We start from the raw sequence: 20,529 nt of genomic DNA, 5'->3' as shown, positions 1-20,529 counted from the left end.
CTTTCGACGCAGGCCGAAAGCTATATAGTTGAGTGGGAGGAGCTAAAGCAGAGAGTAAAGCTTTTAGCTATCAAAACTGCAAGCGCAATTCGATATGAGGAAAAAAGAAAAGAGAAAGAAATGCACGAGGAGCTTGAGTTTTTGCTTAGCATGGATAGCATCCAGCCGGGAAGATATGCAGAAGAAATAAAAGCCTTGAAACGACAACTTGAAAACATTGACACTGAAAAGTATAAGGCAGCAGTGATAAGAGCAAGGTCGGAAAAATTTTGGGCGGGGGAGACGCCAACTAAGCGAGCGCTGTCAGATGAGAAACGGCACGCGTATCAAAAGGAAATACGGCAAATTGACAACCGAGGTGCTGTAACTAGTGACCCTGCTACTATCAAAAATACCTTTATAGAACACTACAATGAATTGCTTGGCCGTAAACGCGAAGTCAAAAATGGCTTTCAGGAAGAATTTTTGCGCCAAATGCCAAAGCTCGATGAGGATGTTAAAACGCGTCTAGAACGACCCATAAGTTTGACAGAAATAGAAAGTGCGATAGACGACCTTCCAATGGGAAAGTCGCCAGGACCTGATGGGCTTGGCGCTGCTTTCTACAAAGCATTTAAAGATTACACAGCCCAGATTTTGCTTAAAGTGCTAGATGAGTCATACGAACGTAAGCAGGTCCCACCTTCGTTTTCTACCTCGCACATTGTTTTGATTCCGAAGTATGATGAGCCAGGAAAACGCCTGTTGGTGGGTTCTTATCGGCCGATAAGCCTCACCAACGTGGATTACAAAATATACATGAAAGTGCTGGCGAAAAGGCTTCAAAGTGTAATACCGAGTCTGGTTGGGCCACACCAGACGTGCGGCATTAAAGGTCGAAGCATCGCAACTAATGTGCACGTGGTACGAACTGTTTTGGAGTGTTGTGACGCGATTGGATCTCGAGTGGCAATGATACAGCTGGATCTCGCCAAAGCATTCGATCGCGTTTCGCACGATGCCTTGTTCGAAGTATTGACACACTCAAACATAGGGCGAGTGATTGAGGAAGGTGTTCGAATGGTGTATGCGAACTGCACGACACGGATAATTGTGAATGGAGAGCTCACTGACAGCATTCGTGTGCTGTCGTCAGTGAGGCAAGGCTGCCCCCTGTCACCCCTACTGTTCGCGGCCTACCTCGAGCCTCTCTGCCGGTCTATCATAAACAATGAACGTATAACTGGTTTTATGCTGCAGTCAGCACAGGTCAAAATGCTGGCATATGCAGATGACATCGCTGTATTCTGTTCAAGCAGAGAAAGCATTCAAGAAGTTACTGCCCTTGTTGAAAAATTCTGCCGACAGACAGGCTGTGAAGTAAATTGGGAAAAAAGTGCCGGTTTCTGGCATGGAGACTGGGATGTTACGCCTGAATACTTTTCTCGTTTGCAATGGTCAAAATTGCCGACCCAGTATTTAGGCGTGCCGCTTGAATCGTACCAAGATCCCACCCCATTCTGGGCTGGCCAAGCAGAGAGAGCGAGAGAGAAAGCTGATTCATGGCAGGGCAAGCCGTTGTCAATGTTCTCACGCGCTTATGTGTGCAATGTTTTCCTTGTGGCAAAGATATGGTACGTAATGAATGTGCTTTCGGCGACGCGTGTTAGCATTCAAAAAATTCATCGTGTCTTTGCCGTTTTCATGTGGTCATCAACATGGGAAAAGTGCAGCAGAACCAACCTCTTTCTGCCTGTTAAGGCGGGGGGCTTGGGCCTTGTGCATCTCTTTTTGCGACAGGTTGTCTCGCGTTTTTTTTTTCCTTCGTGATCAAAACGACAAATTCTTGAGGACGGTCATGCAAGTACGACTGTGTAAAATGCTTCCAGAATACGTTGTCTGTTCTGGTGAGAATATGAGTGGCGCTTTAAAAGGGTACATGCGCGAAGTTGTCTTGTCTTTCAGAATGTTGCATGCGCGTTTTTCAATGGAATACTTGAGCAAAGTGTGTAAGAAGAAGCTGTACAAAGATCTTCTGGATGTGATGATACCGTTGCCGATTTACCGTGCACCACACCGTGGAGGCCCCGGACAGGATGTCTTAAAGCGTGTGAAAAAGATGCCAGTTAGGCCTTCAGTTAAAACGTTCTTCTTTAAGCTACATTCCAACACATTACCTGTTAAAACCTGGTTACATGAAAGAGGCTTATTCGTTCCCTGGACAACAGACTGTCTCCTTTGCAAAAAACCAGAGACAATCGAGCACGTCTTTCTGGATTGCTGGGACCCAGTCTTTCACTGGGATGTTCTCCAGAGAACACTAAAGAAAGACCTTCCGTTAGATCCGTATGGCATACGGTTCCTTCCAGTCGAGAGTGAGGGTATTCCTTTGGATTTAGTCATGGTCCTGAGCCTCCACAGCCTGTGGAAAACAAGGATGCAGGTGCAACATGCAGATGTCAACACGCGTTCTGTACGCGAGAACTTTATCGAGAGTGTGCTGCTCCTTAGAGAAACGTATCGGGTGCTTTCTGATCCACCTGACTGGATCAGTGTGCTTGATGAACTGGCTGTCCTCAAAAAATTTTAAACCTTTCGTGACAGCCGAAGTCTGGTTGTTGCGAGTTTTACCATTATCGTGGATCTTTTTTGAATTGATGTGAACTCAAAACAGGCAATAAAGAAAAAAAAAACAAAAAAAAAAAAAAACCTGTGGCCTAATGGATATGGCGTTGGCCTCCGGAGCCAAAGGTTGTGGGTTCGAGTCCCATCAGGTGCGGTGACGTGTTTTTGCTTTCTAAATTTTGCATTCATATGACTCGATACTGCGTTTTATGTCCCCAAAGAAGCGAGCCTGCGGCATATTATTTCACTTAGCACCTGAGAAGGGCCGTCGTCAGACATTCAAGTAACAGTAAAAACGCTACTCTATTCTGAATATAACTTCTCTACGGTGCGCACCTGTGGCCTAATGGATATGGCGTTGGCCTCCGGAGCCAAAGGTTGTGGGTTCGAGTCCCATCAGGTGCGGTGACGTGTTTTTGCTTTCTAAATTTTGCATTCATATGACTCGATACTGCGCTTTTGTCCCCAAGGAAGCGAGCGTGCTGAATATTCTTTCACTTAGCACCTAAGAAGGGCCGTCGTCAGACATTCAAGTAACAGTAAAAACGCTACTCTATTCTGAATATAACTTCTCTACGGTGCGCACCTGTGGCCTAATGGATATGGCGTTGGCCTCCGGAGCCAAAGGTTGTGGGTTCGAGTCCCATCAGGTGCGGTGACGTGTTTTTGCTTTCTAAATTTTGCATTCATATGACTCGATACTGCGCTTTTGTCCCCAAGGAAGCGAGCCTGCTGAATATTCTTTCACTTAGCACCTAAGAAGGGCCGTCGTCAGACATTCAAGTAACAGTAAAAACGCTACTCTATTCTGAATATAACTTCTCTACGGTGCGCACCTGTGGCCTAATGGATATGGCGTTGGCCTCCGGAGCCAAAGGTTGTGGGTTCGAGTCCCATCAGGTGCGGTGACATGTTTTTGCTTTCTAAATTTTGCATTCATATGACTCGATACTGCGTTTTATGTCCCCAAAGAAGCGAGCCTGCGGAATATTCTTTCACTTAGCACCTAAGAAGGGCCGTCGTCAGACATTCAAGTAACAGTAAAAACGCTACTCTATTCTGAATATAACTTCTCCACGGTGCGCACCTGTGGCCTAATGGGGATTCCACTTCCGGCCACCACTGTGAACGGACGTGTTGTCATGTGCTCCTACGGAACGGTGTTCGCGGCTCTGCCGAGCCGCGGAAACATGTTTACTGCTGGAGATAACGACACAGGCTACGAAGTTATGCTGCCCCACCTCCCAACAGGTCGTATTGTTTTTAATACTGTAATTTTGCACGGCGACGTTCGAGCGCGGCCGTATAGGGTCGAGGACTACAGGGATGCCCTGGCCCGTTTGGAATTGCTTCCCGAGGTTGTGGCCTTGGGAGCATTCCAAATGAATCAGGTGTGGGCAGTCACGTTTAAGAACACGGAAGCCTTTAAGAAAGTGCTTGCTGCCGTGAGCATGACGGTGAAGGAGCACTGGTGTCTTGCGATTGACCCCAACAAGCAAGAGGTTCGCGTTAAAGTGCACTGGGTCCTTCACAACGTGACTGATGAAGAAGTGCGTGCGGCCTGCCTTCCGTACGGCGAGGTGACCGAGTTGTCGAAGGAGCACTGGCGTGTGCACGGCGTCACAGAAAAAGCGTCAACGACCCGTGTACTAAGCCTGAAGCTCAAATCCAAAGTGACAGTTTAAGACATACCTCACCAACTGCGAATAGCCGGTGAACCTGCACTTTTGGTTGTAGCTGGGAGGCCCCCGCTCTGCCTCCGCTGCCAAGGGAAAGGCCACATTCGCCGCGACTTTGGGGTACCTCGGTGCTCGCGCTGTCGCCGGTTTGGTCACGAAGAAAGCGAGTGTGTACCTACGTACGCAAGCAAGACCGGGCCTGGAAGGAACGTCGATATGACTGAGCACGTCATGGACGAGGTGGAGGCTGAGGAAGCATCAAGGGCAGCTGGAGGCAAAGCAGCAACCGTCGAGAAGAGCACGCAGCCTTCAAGTGTTGGGCCTAGCGGCACAAGTCCGGCCGAGGCACCTCCAGTACCGCAACACGTCTCCGAGGAAAAGACGAGCCAAGAAAAGCAACCGCCTACTCTCAGAGCCCCTGCTAGCACACTTGACGAACCTCACGTCGAACACCACCATAATGATGTCTCATTGCAAGAAGCTGCTGTCACAACCACAAAACGCGCCTACCTCGAAACTGTGAAAGATGACCGACAAACTGAGGGAGCACCCGCGGAGGAGCCGCCCACCAAGGCGGTAGTGACGCGACGGTCGCCCTACAGGCCAAGACCAAATATTCCACCAGACATACGACCTGCGGTAGAGGCGCCTGAATAGCGCTGTAATGCGCTGCCGTCGGTTTCCGGATCAGCGTGCCATGGTGGAGACGATATACCATGGAAGGGAACTGTGAGCTTGACCGTCAAACTTTGGCCATGGACTGTGAAAGTGCGAGTGATCGTTGCGAGGCGGTGCGCTTTGTGGAGCTCCAACACGCGGAACCCCCTTCAGCGCCAGGGTACTCTGAGGTGAGCACTGCGCGAGCAGTGGGTGCTTTTAAAAATGAACAAAAGTTTCAACTGCCACTACGCGTAGCCACACTGAACGTGCGTGGACTGGCGGCGAGGAAGCGCCAGTGTCAGGTCAACCGCCTCTTTTTAGAAAATGAATTGGATATAATCGCGTTACAAGAAACTAAGATTGAGAGCGAGGAACACACAGATCGCATGGTTGAAATTTTTTGGTCCCGATACAATGTCTGCGTATGTCACGTGGTTGGAAAGTCCGGAGCTTGCGCGTTATTTTTGAGAAATAATCTTGGAATTGGGAATGAAACCATTGACACATCCGAAGAGGGTCGGTTACTAGTTGTCGATTTCACCCTTTCTGGACGCTCTTGGAGAGTGATTTGTGTGTATGCCCCTAACAGTTACAAGGAACGTGTTAGTTTTTTTGAAAAGGTCAAAGTGTTTTTGAACTGCGAGAGAAGCGTCGTTTTGATGGGTGATTTTAACTGTGTTTGCATGCCAGAGGATCGAAGCCGATCACCCCTGTGCGTGATCAGAGTGCGCAGTATCTCGATGCAATAATTCAAGAACACGACATTGAAGATCTGGGCTGGGTGTTGCTTCAAGGCTCGCAGCCATGTTTTACGCACTTCCAACGCGGTAGGAATGTAAGACTAGATAAGAGTATACGCAAGCACAGGATTTCTGACAATCTGTTCCAACCATGAAGTGAAACATGTTTCTTATAGCGATCACAGCCTTGTTATTGTAAGCTTTGGGAATAAACATAGTAGGACTCGTTTCAACTGGAAGCTTTGGAAATGTAATGTTAAATTGCTGGAGGATGAAACCTTCGTTAAACAAATTATAGACTTAACCAAAATGCCTTGCGTCAAATCAGCAAGCTGCGCAGATAAGTGGAAAATTTTTAAGAACACAGTCAAGATGAAAGCGATAGAACGGGGAACTATCCCTCATCAAAGCGAAAAGAAACGAATCAAAGAATTGGAGTGCAAATTAGACTTTTTGACAAGTATGGAAAGAGTAGTGCCCGGTTTGTACATAAAGAGATCCGAGAAGTCAAAAGCCAGCTAGAAGCACAGGAGGCAGATAAGTACCGAGCGGCTTTGATAAGGGCGCGCGCCGAAAAGTTGTGGGCTGCTGAAGTGCCGAATAAGCGTGTATTGTGTGATGAAAGAAGATATGCAGCACAAAATGAAATTCAACAGATCCGCTACTGCAACAGAATAACGACCGACCGCGATGAAATCGAGCAATCGAGCGAGGGTTTGTTGAGCATTACAAAGGACTGATAGGGAATGACAGAAGCGCAAAGGGCAGTCTGTGGGACGAATTTTTGCACCTCATGCCTCGATTAGACGAAGAGAAACGTGCGCGCTTAGAACAGCCTATTAGCTTAGAGGAAGTTCAGAAGGCTATTGAGGACCTGCCACTTGGGAAAACACCAGGACCTGATGGGTTAGGCGCTGCTTTCTATAAAACATTGAGAGAAGAAGTCAGCCCGCTGCTATACGATATGATTGCAGAAGCATACAATGTAAAACAAATGCCACCTTCCTTTTCTACTGCCCACATTGTGCTCATCCCCAAAACATGTGACCGAGAAAAAATGCTGTCTGTGGGGGCTTATCGCCCGATAACCCTCACAAATGTCGACTATAAGATCTATATGAAGACTCTTGGCAAACGTTTACAGAGTGTCATCACGGACCTAGTTGGACCGCATCAAACGTGCGGAGTGAAAGGGCCTACCATCTGCACAAATGTGCACATCGCTCGACGTATCCTTGAGTGCTGTGACATGTTCGGTGGCCGAGTTGCAATGGTACAGCTAGACCTGTCGAAGGCGTTTGATCGCGTGGCGCACGATGTCCTGTACTAAGTTTTGGAACATGTAAATGTGGGCAGCATAATACAAGACGGGCTTAAAATGGTTTACAGCAGCTGTACAGTTCAAATGATTGTCAATAAGAACCTGTGTGAACCCATCCCTCTGCGGTCCTCCGTAAGGCAGGGATGCCCGTTTCACCATTGCTTTTTGCACTTTACCTTGAGCCCTTCTGTTTAAGTCTTATTAACAACGACCGAATAAATGGCTTCAGGTTTCAGTCACCTAATGTTAAAATTCTTGCGTATGCGGACGACATTGCTGCATTTTGCAGTGACCGCGAGAGTGTACAAGAAAGTGTTGACGTCGCCAAGCGGTTTTGCCAGCAAACTTGGGCTGAGATCAGTTGGGAAAAGAGTGTGGGATTTTGGCACGGAAGCTGGGGATTTACACTACCGTTGTTCGCGAATCTGCAGTAGACAAACGTGCCGTTGAACTACTTGGGTGTGCCTCTCGAGCACTATAACAAGAGCGCAGATTACTGGGACGAGGCGACGTCAAAACTGAGTGAGAAAGCAAGGGCATGGCAAGGACGAGACTTGTCGATGTTTGCGAGAGCAACAGTATGCAATATTTTTTTAGTTGCCAAAGTGTGGTATGTTTTGCAGTTTCAGTCTATGTGGCATTGTCTTACTGATTGGTTTCCAATCGAGAAAGGAGTGAGGCAAGGCTGCACACTGTCGCCCTGCCTATTTAACCTATATGCAGAGTGCATCATGAGGAAGGCAGGTCTGGACGAGTCTTCAGCTGGAGTGAAGATTGCTGGAAAACGTATCAACAACCTTAGATATGCGGATGATACCACTTTAATGGCAGAAAGTGAAGTGGAACTCAAGAGACTTCTGATGCGCGTACAAGAAGAGAGTGAAAAGTTTGGGCTTAAACTGAACATTAAAAAGACAAAGATCATGGCGTTTTGCCCTATCAAGTCCTGGAGCATCAATGGACAAGAAGTGGAAGCTGTGACAGATTTTCTGTTCTTGGGCTCCAAGATTACCTCGGAAGGAGACTGCAGCCATGAAATTAGGAGACGCCTGCTTCTGGGAAAGAGAGCAATGGTTAGCCTTGACCGCCTAGTAAAGAGCAGAGACATTAGTCTGCCAACCAAGATCCGTATAACTCGTGCTATGGTCTTTCCAGTTGTGATGTATGGATGCGAGAGTTGGACTGTGAAAAAGGCTGACCGCCGAAGAATTGACGCGTTTGAATTGTGGTGCTGGCGAAGACTCTTGAGAGTTCCTTGGACTGCCAGAAGATCAAATCAGTCGATATTGTCGACCATAAACCCTGACTGCTCATTGGAGGGTCAAATTTTAAAGTTAAAGCTCAGCTACTTTGGTCATCTGATGAGAAGAGAGGAGTCGCTGGAGAAACATTTGATGTTGGGAAAGGTTGAGGGTCGCCGGAGAAGGGGTAGGCAGCGAACGCGATGGTTAGATGGCATCCTCGAGGCACTGCATATGAAGTTATGTGATGTTAGGAAGATAATGAGAGACCGGAAAGCGTGGCGTGACATGGTCCATAGGGTCACGAAGAGTCGGACACGACTGAACGACTGAACTGAACGCGTGTAAATGTGCAAAAAATGCATAGGGTATTTGCTGTGTTTATCTGGAATTCAAGTTGGGAGAGGGTCAGAAGAACCAATTTGTTTCGAACAGTTCAAGATGGCGGTCTGGGTCTCGCGCATTTGTTTGTTCGCTAGGTTGTGTCCCGTTTTATATTTGTGAGGGATCAGGACCCCTTCCTGCGCTCAATGATGCAGGTGCGTCTGAGCAGGGCTCTTCCTGATTTTATAGTGTCCACTGTGAGATCATCAACTTGTGGCGCTAGAAGTTATTTGAAAGAAGTTGTTGACTCGGTTCAATTTCTCAAGGTTCGGTTTTCACAAGAGTATCTCAGCACTGTGAAGAGGAAAAAACTGTACAAAGATCTTATAGATGTAATCATGCCAGTGCCTCTGTATCGTATAATAAACTCTGGAGGCCTAGGACAAGATGTTCTTAAAAGAATTAAAAGGATGCCAGTTAAAGCGAGTACAAAAACATTCTTTTTCAAACTGCACACTTGCCGGTTAAGACATGGCTATCTGAAAAGGCATTTTTGTACCATGGACAACTAACTGCTTGCTGTGCAAAAAGCCAGAAACCGTTGCACATGTGTTCATTGAATGTTGGGACGCGATCTTCCATGGGATGTCCTGAAACGTACACTAAAAAAGGAACTACCTTTAACATCGATTGGAATCCGCTATTTACCAACAGACACAGATGACACAGGTGTCCCTTACGACATGATTATGCTTCTCGGCCTCCATAGTTTATGGAAAACTCGAATGGCGGTACGCAATGCAGATGTAAACGTCCGAACTACAAAGGAAAACTTCGTGGAAAGTGTATGTTATATACGTGATGTGTACCGAGCGCAGAAAGACCCACCCGCGTGGATGAGTGTGCTTGATGATTTAGTTCAAATCAAGTCATTTTAACTTGTGACCGGCTGAAGCAGCCGGGGTGCTTTCAACTATGTATCGTGCTTGTCTCAATAAAAAGGTATTAAAAAAAACCTGTGGCCTAATGGATGTGGCGTTGACCTCCAGAGCCAAAGGTTGTGGGTTCTAGTCCCATCAGGTGCAGTGTGGTGTTTTTGCTCTCTAAATTTTGCATTCATATGATTCGATACTGCGTTTTTTGTCCCCAAGGAAGCGAGCCTGCGGAATATTCTTTCACTTAGCACCTAAGAAGGGCCGTCGTCAGACATTCAGGTAACAGTAAAAAAGCTACCCTATTCTGAATATAACTTCTCTACGGTGCGCACCTGTGGCCTAATGGATATGTCATTCTACTTCCGGCTACCGTTCGGTGCGGACGCAGGATCATGGACTCCACCGGAGCGGCGATAGCGGCCCAGGCTGGCCGCGGAAACAGGTCCGACGCAAGTACTGATAGCGAGTATCAGATCGTTTTGCCTCAGCTGCCTACAGGACGTGTTGCGTTAAACACGCTTTTTTTGCACGGTGATGTTAAAGCTAAACCCTTCCGAGTCGAGGATTTCCGCTATGCGCTCGCCTTGACGGACGCGCTCCCCGAGGTTGTCGCCTTGGAGGCGTATCAGGTAAATCACGTATGGGCTGTCACTTTCAAGACCGCTGAAGCCACAAAGCGCATCTGTACTTTGAAAGAGCTTAACGTTAAGGGGCGACGATGCATTATTTTCGACCCCCAAGACCAGCAAGTCCGCCTCCGACTTCACTGGATGCTCCACGGTGTCGCTGACGAAGTTATTCGGACGGCTTTCGCCCCATTCGGCAACGTAACCGAAGTCACCCGTGAACGATGGCGCGTCTCGGGTGTAAACGAAAAAGGCTGCACAACACGGTCCGTACTCCTGAAGTTGAAGACAGGGAGGAAATTGGATGACCTTCCCCATCAACTGAGGGCGAGTTGGCCCTCGTCGTAGTGCCCGGAAGGCCTATGCAATGTCTACGTTGCCACGGCTCCGGAAACGTGCGACGCGAGTGTGCCGCGTTGCTCTCGCTGCCGGCGCTTCGGACACGCGGAAGTGGAGTGTGTGCGCACGTACGCGGAGGTACCAGCTATGAGACGCCCGAGGACGTGATGGACGTTGCCGAGGCTGAAGAAGCAGCGAAGGGAACCCAAGACAACACGGGAGGTTCCGCAGTGCCAGATAATGTGGCGGCATCGCATGGCACGGATAAAGAGGTGTGCGTGGACACCAGCACTCAAGAGCCAGCGTCGGCTGTATCGGAGTTGTCCTTGAAAGAGGACGTGTTCAGTCAAGGCGCCGCACAACAGGGACCAGCAATGAGTGTGAGTGCTATCACGGAAGTCGGAGCTCGGCCAACGGGCACCGCTTGTGCGCCAAAGCGTCCCCATGCCGAGGCCGGCAACTGTGCTGACAAAGGGAACCCTAGCAACAACGAGGAGCCACCAGCGAAAGCGACACAGAGCCGACGACCACTGTTCAGGCCCAAACCTATTACCTCGGCAGACAGGAAAACCGCTGAAAAGCCTTCCCCGCAGCAAGTCGGACCCACCACAAGTGATGGCGGTGGGACCTCTGGAACTGTCTAGCAGCACGCTAGACGTGAAATGTAAGCGCCTTGCTCCCGGTGTCCTCCTTATGCATGAAAATGGCGATGAAACAGGCCCTGAGCGTAGCAACGCTTAACGTCCGTGGGTTGGCAGGGAGACGAAAACAAATCCAAGTACATCGCCTTTTGACAGAGCTAGACATAGACGTGCTAGCGGTTCAAGAAACCAAAGTGGAAGGGGAGGAGGCGACTGGGAGCATGGTGCAGCATTTCACGTCAAGGTATGACGTGGCTGTTAGTCACGCGGTGGGTTCATCGGCTGGGTGCCTTCTGCTTGTTAGGCGGTTGCCAGGACTGACAGTGCAGGCCGTGACCTCATCCGCATGTGGAAGGCTCATTGTCTGCGACGTCGTTTTTTCACAATAGCGAATGGCGCGTTCTGTGTGTGTATGCACCCAATACTGTTGAAAAAAGGTTCAACTTCTTCACAAGTGTGCAACGATATTTAAGTTCAGAGAGGAAACTCGTGGTGATGGGGGATTTTAACTGCGTGTTAAGCGCTAGAGATAAGACCTCAAACCGTGCCTACAAAGACGCAAGCACTGACTGTTTGTCCCAGATGATTGGTGAATTTTCGCTGGAAGACGTTGCGGAGTGTTTGGATGGTGCGCGCAGTGCGCTTTACACTCATTTTCAGGGATCCAGCCATGCGCGACTCGATCGGATTTATGTATCGTTGGATGCGATACCAAACTGTTAAAATTATGCCGTTATCGCGATTTCGTTTTCCGATCACTGTCTTGTGAAGTGCAGTATTGGACCTAGAAATCAAAGCAAACATTTTCTGTGGGAACTCTGGAAGTTAAATTCTAAACTCTTAGATGACCAGATTTTACGTGATACTATACTAGAGAAGATAAAAGAAATAGAGAAGCGACCTAACGGTAACATTGGGGAGCAGTGGGAGCTATTTAAACAAGAAATAAAGATGAAAGCGATAGAAAGAGGTAGTTGCATTCGTCATAATGAAAAGCGAGAAGAGGCAGGACTAAGGTCAACACTAAACATGTTAGTTGCTCAGGAAAGCAAACAGCCGGGGGTGTATAAAGATGACATCAACAATATTAAAAAGAAAATATAGTTAATGGATGAGGAACGATATCGTGGAGCGATCGTTCGTGCAAGGTTTGAAAGATTGACAGCTGGCGAGGCCCCCACTAAGCGGGCCCTCAGTCTCGAAAAAGCACACGCTCGTCGAAACGAAATACTAGAAATAGAATGGAGCGGCAGCCGTATGACGGATAAGGATGACATAGCACGTGAGTTCTATGATTACTATCAGCAGCTATTCGCAATAAGGGACATTGAGTTGGAGGAGTTTAAGGGGGTGTTTGTTTCTTCATTACCCCGACTGGACAACTGCACAAAAGAAAGACTAGAGCAGGTAATTTCCGAGCAAGAAGTAGCACGAGCAATAGAAAACCTAAACCCAGGGAAGTCGCCTGGGCCTGACGGTTTGAGCGCAGATTTCTACAAAGCATTTAAGGAAGAGCTATCCCGCTGTTGGCAGAAGTTTTTAACGAAGGTTTCCATCTTAAGAGCGTTGCCGCCTTCGTTTGCCACGTCACACGCTGTGTTAATACCTAAACCTAATGAAACGGAGAAATTAAGATTTGTGACATCATACAGGCCTATATCACTAACAAATGTTGATTACAAAATTCTAATGAAAGTTCTTGCGGCCAGGCTGCAGACAGTAATTTAAGAGATAGTCGGCACCCATCAGACTTGTGGCATCAAAGGACGGTCCATAACTACTAATATACATAAGGCGAGGTGCGTGCTGGAGTGATGCGACGCTGTTTGCGCTAGGGTCGCGGTTCTCCAGCTCGACTTGGAAAAGGCTTTCGATTGTGTTTCTCATGATGCTTTGTTTTCTATTTTGGACTATATCAACGTGGGTTCTGTTATCAGAGAGGGCGTGGCCCTGGCGTACCGAAACTGCACCACGAGATTGATTGTCAACAAGGAACTGGGCGATCCAATAAATGTGCAACGCTCGGTGCGCCAGGGCTGCCCCCTCAGCCCTCTTCTGTTCTGTATATAGATAGAAACTTTGTGCTTGTCTATTATACGAAGCGAATTTTTCCAGGGCTTCCAACTGCATATGTGCGAGGTGAAACTCTTGGCGTACGCAGATGACGTAGCAGTTTTCTGCTTGGACAAAGAAAGTGTACTCAAGGCTGTTGAGATAGTGAAATAATTCAGTGCGATCTCAGGAAGCCCAGTAAACTGGGGAAAGTGCTTAGGGTTCTGGCATGGGGAGTGGTCATCGACACCCAATGCTTTTGCCAACGTAACCGTGGTCACAACACCGGTGAAGTATTTGGGCGTACCTTTGGAATGCTATGAAGACAGCGATTCATTCTGGCGTGCCCAAGCTCAAGAAATAAGCGAGAAGGTCGACAAGTGGAAAGGGGCGCCGCTATCTATCTTCGCACGAGCCACTGTGTGCAATCTGTTTTTTGTGGCAAAGTTGTGATATGTCATGCAGGTACTTCATTGTTCCAGGTTAAATGTACAAAAGCTTCATCGAGTTTCTTTCAGTTTTTATTTGGGCATCCAAATGGGAAAGGTGTAGCCGAGATAACTTGTTTCGCCGGGTTCGAGAAGGTGGACTTGGGCTTGCTCATCTATTTGTACGCCAACTGGTTAATCGTTTTATTTTCCTCCGTGACGTCTCAGACCCTTTCTTACGTACTGCGTGCCAAGTAAGGCTCGTGCGGGCAGTGCCCAATTTTGTTGTCTCTACGAGAAGTATTCCAGGGTGTCACCCGTTAATAATTATGGGGTATTATTAACGATGCGCCCTTAACGGTGCGCACACTCCCAGACACCCTTAGAGTGAGTGGGGGTAGCTGTTCCGGTCGCGAAGGAGATGCCCTCGACTTGCGTGGCAAGCTCAGCCGGAATCCAACTACCTAGTAGTGACAGAAGGGGGTGGCCGTTTGGTGCCCAGCTGTCGCCGGTTCAAACCAGAGTAAGGATCGGAGTCAGAAGTAAGAAACAAAACACAATTTATACACAGCAAGAGACGATACAAAGGAACACACAAGATCACTTGAAATACAACAGACGAGAGGTTCACAGAACACAAACGCTAAGCATGCAACTACAGAATGATTCAATAACACAGGCTTTACAACAGATCAAACACGAGAGAGTTACATAAACAAACACCAAATTGTTCACCGGGCACTGTTGCAGTCCGACGCCTCAAGAGTCACGATGTGGCCGCCATACGAGACGAGCGCCGCTCCCTTGAAAGTCCGTGGGCTTGCCAGCAGCGGGTGATCCCCGGGAGTCCAGCCGATGCACAGGCGAACACGTCGCAAAGCACTGACGAACTGACTGACTGACTGACTAACAAGCGGCGCGGTTTCTTTAAATAGGGCGCGCCGCGTCTGTCTGTTAGCACGCACCAAAGCTAGCGCGCACACACACTTAGCTTCGCTGGTTATAGCGCTCTCTCTTCCTCCCGTCGAGCCGCGCGTCGCCATTGGCCAGGTCCCATAGAACATGCTGGAAATTTTTGGCTGATTCCAGTCCGATGAACCACCGTCCTCCCCGGGCAATGGGAAAGAGGGTGACGGCAACGCGTACAAAGCTACGCGCTCTCCCGCGCGGGGAAGGGGGGCTTTTCTCTCCATGCCTTCCACGCGACGCCGTGCGGGCATCGCGCCGTACCGGCTTGATGAAAATGGGCGCCGATTTCGTGACACTGCCCCTCCCTTAAAGAATATTGTTCCACAATATTCACAACAACCACGAACATCGCGCGCACATGCATGCGCTCACAAATATTTGGGGCAAATGACCATATCACACACATTGCACAAATTTCACAAACTGTAATACGCATTACAAAATTCACACATCAAGGCCATGAAATTCACAAACATAGCAACACACTGTTCTCGGATACACATAGGAATCAACAACACAGAAACGCAGAGCTATTCAAATGTGAAGCGCACAAACCCAGGGCATGCTTTCGCCTATATTTCCAAAAACGGCTTGTGGCTCTTCCTTCGAACAGGTGAGCTCCTCTCAAACTACCTAGCGCGCCAGTTCTCTTTCTTACGAAGCACTGGTACTTCTTTCTGACGCGTGTCCTGCTGTTCTTCCTCATTCGCGCTTTGAGCTTCCTTATATTGTTTGTTTGCCGATCAGAAGTAGTTTGGCCCTTGTATCTGAGGCCCCCAACAGGACACTCGCGGAGAGAAATGTTGCCTGCAGGCCTAATATTATTCCGTGCCGGCCGCCCAGTTTCTTCTCTGTTTGAGCTGTTCTCCTTGCGCTTCAAGTCCTTCAGTAACTTCTTCCTTTTCTTTCTTCTTGACTTTTCCGGCTCCATTTCACCTGACTTGGCAGGTCTGAAGTTGCTTCTTTTCATTTTCACTTTTATTCGCACCTTTAGCCGAGGAACGTTTGATCCGGTTTTATCCGCATAATCAGAACATTGTTGTCTGTAAGGAGCGTCTTTTTGAGAACTTTGTTCTCCCTCAATCCTTTTAATTTTCTTTCTTTTCTTTACGACCTTCAGTCGTACTTTCTCAAAGCAGGACTCATTTTCAACTAGAGACTCATTATCCTCACTTTTGGTTACATCCTGTTCCTTAAAATTTTTGTTAAACTCTTTTCTCGCAGTGCAGTTTTCTCTTTCTGGCGGTTTCCGTTTCTTATCTGCACTGTCATTCCCAACGGAGGGAAATATTTCGTCCTCCTCAATGAGTAAAGCCTCCTCGTCAGTCGAACCGTTCCTGGAAACCGGTTCTTGCATTTCGGCAAGAATGCTGTCCTCAGCATCAGCTCCATCTAAGCTTTCGGCATCGCTGTTATTCCACAGCTCTTCCTTTCCGTCAGTCATGCGACCAGACGTTGAGCTAGAATATTGCGCTTCCTCTTGAAGTGAAGAGTACATGCATGAGCCTTCTGGCTCGACAGCTGTCGTTGCCGCTTCTCTGCAACCTGTCGTCTCGGAGGGCACAATATCATTTTTCTGAGAATTCTGAGCTCCAGTTAGGTCATCTGACGTTTCTGTTGCAAGAACACGCTGATCCACAACCTCATTCTGGCTGCTGGAGCCAGTTTCTACAGTACCTGTGGCTGTCAATGTATCGCTTGGTTCGCTGTACTTTCTAATATAAGGAAAGGTAACCTCCGGAGGCTCGGTAATACCTTTCAAACGCCGAACTTCAGCCAGCTTTTTGAGAAGGATATCTCTCTCTTTTAAGAATTCTTTTTCTTTTTCTGCCTGCTTCCTCAGCCATTCTTTTTCTCTTTCGGCTCTCTTCCTGAGCCATTCTTTTTCTCTTTCTTCTTCTTGTCTCTTTGCCTCTGCTTGTTTCCTCTGCCATTCTCTCTCTCTTTCTTCTCGTTGTCTCTTTGCCTCTGCTTGTTTCCTCAGCCATTCTCTCTCTCGTTCTTCTCTTTGCCTCTCTCTTTCTTTTTCAGCTTCTTCTAGAACCTCCCTTTCTTTTCGGTCCACCCATTCTCGCAGTTCAGCTCCTTTAAAACCTTCCTCTAGGCCCAACGCAATAATCTCTTTGAGATTCATCTTCGATCTGAACTGCTTAATGCTAATACATAGCACTCTCAATGGACCACTTCAGCGCGGTACCTGACGCTATCGCTCTGCTGTTACACTGTTTACGACCTCTTCGTAAACTCTTCCAACTCGTTCACCGTCCTCTGAGCTTGAGTGCACCAAACGTCCTGTCGCGGACGCCAGATTAATTGTCACCCGTTAATAATTATGGGGTATTATTAACGATGTGCCCTTAACGGTGCGCACACTCCCAGACACCCTTAGAGTGAGTGGGGGTAGCTGTTCCGGTCGCGAAGGAGATGCCCTCGACTTGCGTGGCAAGCTCAGCCGGAATCCAACTACCTAGTAGTGACAGAAGGGGGTGGCCGTTTGGTGCCCAGCTGTCGTCGGTTCAAACCAGAGTAAGGATCGGAGTCAGAAGTAACAAACAAAACACAATTTATACACAGCAAGAGACGATACAAAGGAACACACAAGATCACTTGAAATACAACAGACGAGAGGTTCACAGAACACAAACGCTAAGCATGCAACTACAGAATGATTCAATAACACAGGCTTTACAACAGATCAAACACAAGAGAGTTACATAAACAAACACCAAATTGTTCACCGGGCACTGTTGCAGTCCGACGCCTCAAGAGTCACGATGTGGCCGCCATACGAGACGAGCGCCGCTCCCTTGAAAGTCCGTGGGCTTGCCAGCAGCGGGTGATCCCCGGGAGTCCATCCGAAGCACAGGCGAACACGTCGCAAAGCACTGACGAACTGACTGACTAACAAGCGGCGCGGTTTCTTTAAATAGGGCGCGCCGCGTCTGTCTGTTAGCACGCACCAAAGCTAGCGTGCACACACACTTAGCTTCGCTGGTTATAGCACTCTCTCTTCCTCCCGTCGAGCCGCGCGTCGCCATTGGCCAGGTCCCATAGAACATGCTGGAAATTTCTGGCTGATTCCAGTCCGATGAACCACCGTCCTCCCCGGGCAATGGGAAAGAGGGTGACGGCAACGCGTACAAAGCTACGCGCTCTCCCGCGCGGGGAAGGGGGGCTTTTCTCTCCATGCCTTCCACGCGACGCCGTGCGGGCCTCGCGCCGTACCGGCTTGATGAAAATGGGCGCCGATTTCGTGACACAGGGCGAATTTCCAAGTTTTTAAAGAAATAGTAAGCAGTGCCCGAAATTTAACTGCTCGTTTTTCTGTAGAATACTTGAGTACAGTCAAAAAGAAGAAACTGTACAACGATATTTGTGACAACCTTTTTCCTCTTCCTATGTACAGAGCCTTGTACAGCGAGAGTCTAGGTCAAGACGTATTAAAACGCGTGAAAATAATGCCACTTTCTCCGGGGGTAAAGACGTTTTTCTTTAAGCTACATACAGGCACATTATCGGTGAAATCATTTTTCGAAGACAAGGGTTTTTATCTGCCTTGGGGTTCACAATGCCTAATATGTAAACAACCAGAGACAATAGACCGTGTTTTTCTGCACTGCTGGGGGGGGGTTTATTTTTGGGATGTATTACAAAGAACACTTAAAAAAGAATTACCTTTAGATCCACGCGGAATCATGTTCCTGCCGACAGATAATGAAGATCATGTACCCCTAGACACCGTTATGTTGCTAGGATTACACAGTCTTTGGCGGTCCCGAATGGCGGTATTCCACGTTGACCCTGAAGCTCGCCCTGCAAGGCTCTACTTTCGCGAGTGTATGTAGACCTTTGTTGAAATGCACAAAGCGATGAGTGCAGTCCCAGCATGGGTGGCGAAAGTTGAACCATTGGTAGAGTTGAAAGAATTTTAACTCGACAACGTCAACCCCAATAGGGTCAACGGCTTTTTTACCTGTGTCATATTTATGTGAACATCACGAGCTGGAGTGTTCAGTTCAATTTGTGTGTCAACCTTGGTTATGTGTATGACAGCCGGCAATTAAAAAAAAAGTGGCCTAATGGATGTGGCGTTTGCCTCCGAAGCCAAAGGTTGTGGGTTCGAGTCCCATCAGGTACGGTGACGTGTTTTTGCTTTCTAAATTTTGCATTCATATGACTCGATACTGCGTTTTTTGTCCCCAAGGAAGCGAGCCTGCGGAATATCCTTCCACTTTGACCCGTTCAACCCGACTGGACCACCGAAATTTTGGCTGGGATCGACGCCGGAAGTGAAGAGGACCACGAGTACCCCAAATTCAAGCCGGTGATTCCAATATTTTGGATTTTGTCGGCATTTGAATTTTCCATGTGGCCGACCAGGCATTAAGCCTAACGAGGCTTAGCAAGAGAGCGGGGCTCCGCGGCCTCCCCGGCCTCGGCCCGAGGTAAAGAAGGCCCGGAGCGATGTCCCGAGCAAGCGACCCCAGCTACGACCGACCCTCAGCGACAGGCCCGACAAGATTTTTGGCCGACTCGCAAGAATTCATGGAGGAAGACCTCCAGGACACCATCGAAGCGACTCCCGAGTAACAGGTCCGAGGCGGACCCGCGGCGGCGGGCAGCCAAGCCCTAGGAAGTAGCACCCCATCGACGCAACGCTCACAAGTAAGCAACGATGGCGGAACCGACGCAGATTGGGAAATCGCCATGTCGAGAAGGCAGAAGAGACGCCAACGCAGCGATAACAAGCAGCAAGTCTTGGCGGGAACGAGCCTAGGCAACGGGCCTTCCCTAGGCGCGGCGAAGGTCACAGATGGAACGCCAGCTGCGTCGGAAAGGAAAGAGAAAGTAGGAGCGCCGAGGCGGAGACTGCCGCCACTCCCCAGAGACGACCTTAAAATAGTCCTTCGGCCGAGGGGACTCGCTGTTAAAAACCTGCAGACGCACCAAGTGGCGCGGCGGTAGTCGCGGCTACCGAACAAGGATGTAAGGCGGAAGACCTCATCATCCGACTGCGCAACGGATCGAACATCATCATCATCAGCACCGACAGCGAAGAATCGGCCCAGAAGATTAGGCGCATCATGCAGCTGAGCTTCGGGGGCAAGAGCTACGCCGTCAACGGCCACGTGGCAGCACCGGAAGGAACGCTGCGCGGGGTCGTCCACGGCGTGGACCCGGGAACCTCACCGGAAGAACTCAAGACTAACCTCAGAGTCCGCACGCAAGGCGTGAAGATCCTGGCAGCCAGAATGCTCGGGAAATTCGGCACGGCCGTCATCACCTTCGACGGCCCCATTCTCCCGAAGCAGGTGCTGTACTACGGCGGGGAGATGTGGTGCTACCCGTACCGGCCCACGAGGCAGGTGTGCTACGCCTGCGGCCAGCAGGGGCACCGAATGGACATCTGCCCGAACCCGGAATCCAGGACCTGCAGGCAGTGCGGATGCCAGAATCCGGCGGCAGGGCACCAATGCACACCCAAGTGCCTGCTGTGCGGCGGCGATCACGCGGTGGGCACGAGAGACTGCAAACAATGCCTCAAGTCAGCGAGCGAGCTGAGGTGGGGACCCCAGCAGCAGCAGCGGCGCAGCCGAGGCCGCAGCCGGGGAAAAAGACCAAGATGGTTCCGGGACGAGAGCCAGGACCCGGGCCGGAGCAGCCGCTGCAGCAGCCGGAGCAGCCGCTGCAGCAGCCGGAGCCAGAGCCGAGGGTCCAACCGGGACGGGTCCTACCCACCCCTGGGCAATGCCGGCAAGCAACAGCCGCAGCAAAAGCAGCAGCCATGGCAACCGAAAAAGAAAAGAAGAGCGGCGGAGGTGTTAAGGTGAGCTGGGGAGACGGCCCTCCCAAATCACTTTTTGCTCCGAACTCTAACACTAACAACATACAAACCACACAAGACAAACAACTATTAGAAGAGATTACGAGCCTCAGGCGCGAACTAGAGCAAAGTCGCGAGGAAGCGAG

The 20,529-nt window shown here is 49.2% G+C and overlaps 4 non-coding genes across 4 annotated transcripts; all 4 read left to right on the top strand.

Moving 5' to 3' along the window:
- Positions 1–2,685: 2,685 nt before the first annotated feature.
- TRNAR-CCG (transfer RNA arginine (anticodon CCG)) lies at positions 2,686–2,758 on the top strand. Its single transcript has one exon. It is a non-coding gene; the product is annotated as a tRNA-Arg (tRNA).
- A 178-nt stretch (positions 2,759–2,936) lies between these two features.
- Positions 2,937–3,009, top strand: TRNAR-CCG (transfer RNA arginine (anticodon CCG)). The gene has a single exon. It is a non-coding gene; the product is annotated as a tRNA-Arg (tRNA).
- A 177-nt stretch (positions 3,010–3,186) lies between these two features.
- On the top strand, positions 3,187–3,259 carry TRNAR-CCG (transfer RNA arginine (anticodon CCG)). Its single transcript has one exon. It is a non-coding gene; the product is annotated as a tRNA-Arg (tRNA).
- Positions 3,260–3,436: 177 nt separating this feature from the next.
- TRNAR-CCG (transfer RNA arginine (anticodon CCG)) lies at positions 3,437–3,509 on the top strand. The gene has a single exon. It is a non-coding gene; the product is annotated as a tRNA-Arg (tRNA).
- Positions 3,510–20,529: the final 17,020 nt, after the last annotated feature.

The sequence above is a fragment of the Amblyomma maculatum genome, chromosome 7, assembly GCF_055883805.1.
Source record: "Amblyomma maculatum isolate TAMU_Amacu chromosome 7, ASM5588380v1, whole genome shotgun sequence".
In the NCBI taxonomy this organism is placed as follows: domain Eukaryota; kingdom Metazoa; phylum Arthropoda; class Arachnida; order Ixodida; family Ixodidae; genus Amblyomma; species Amblyomma maculatum.
This window is presented reverse-complemented; position numbering and strand designations above follow the sequence as displayed.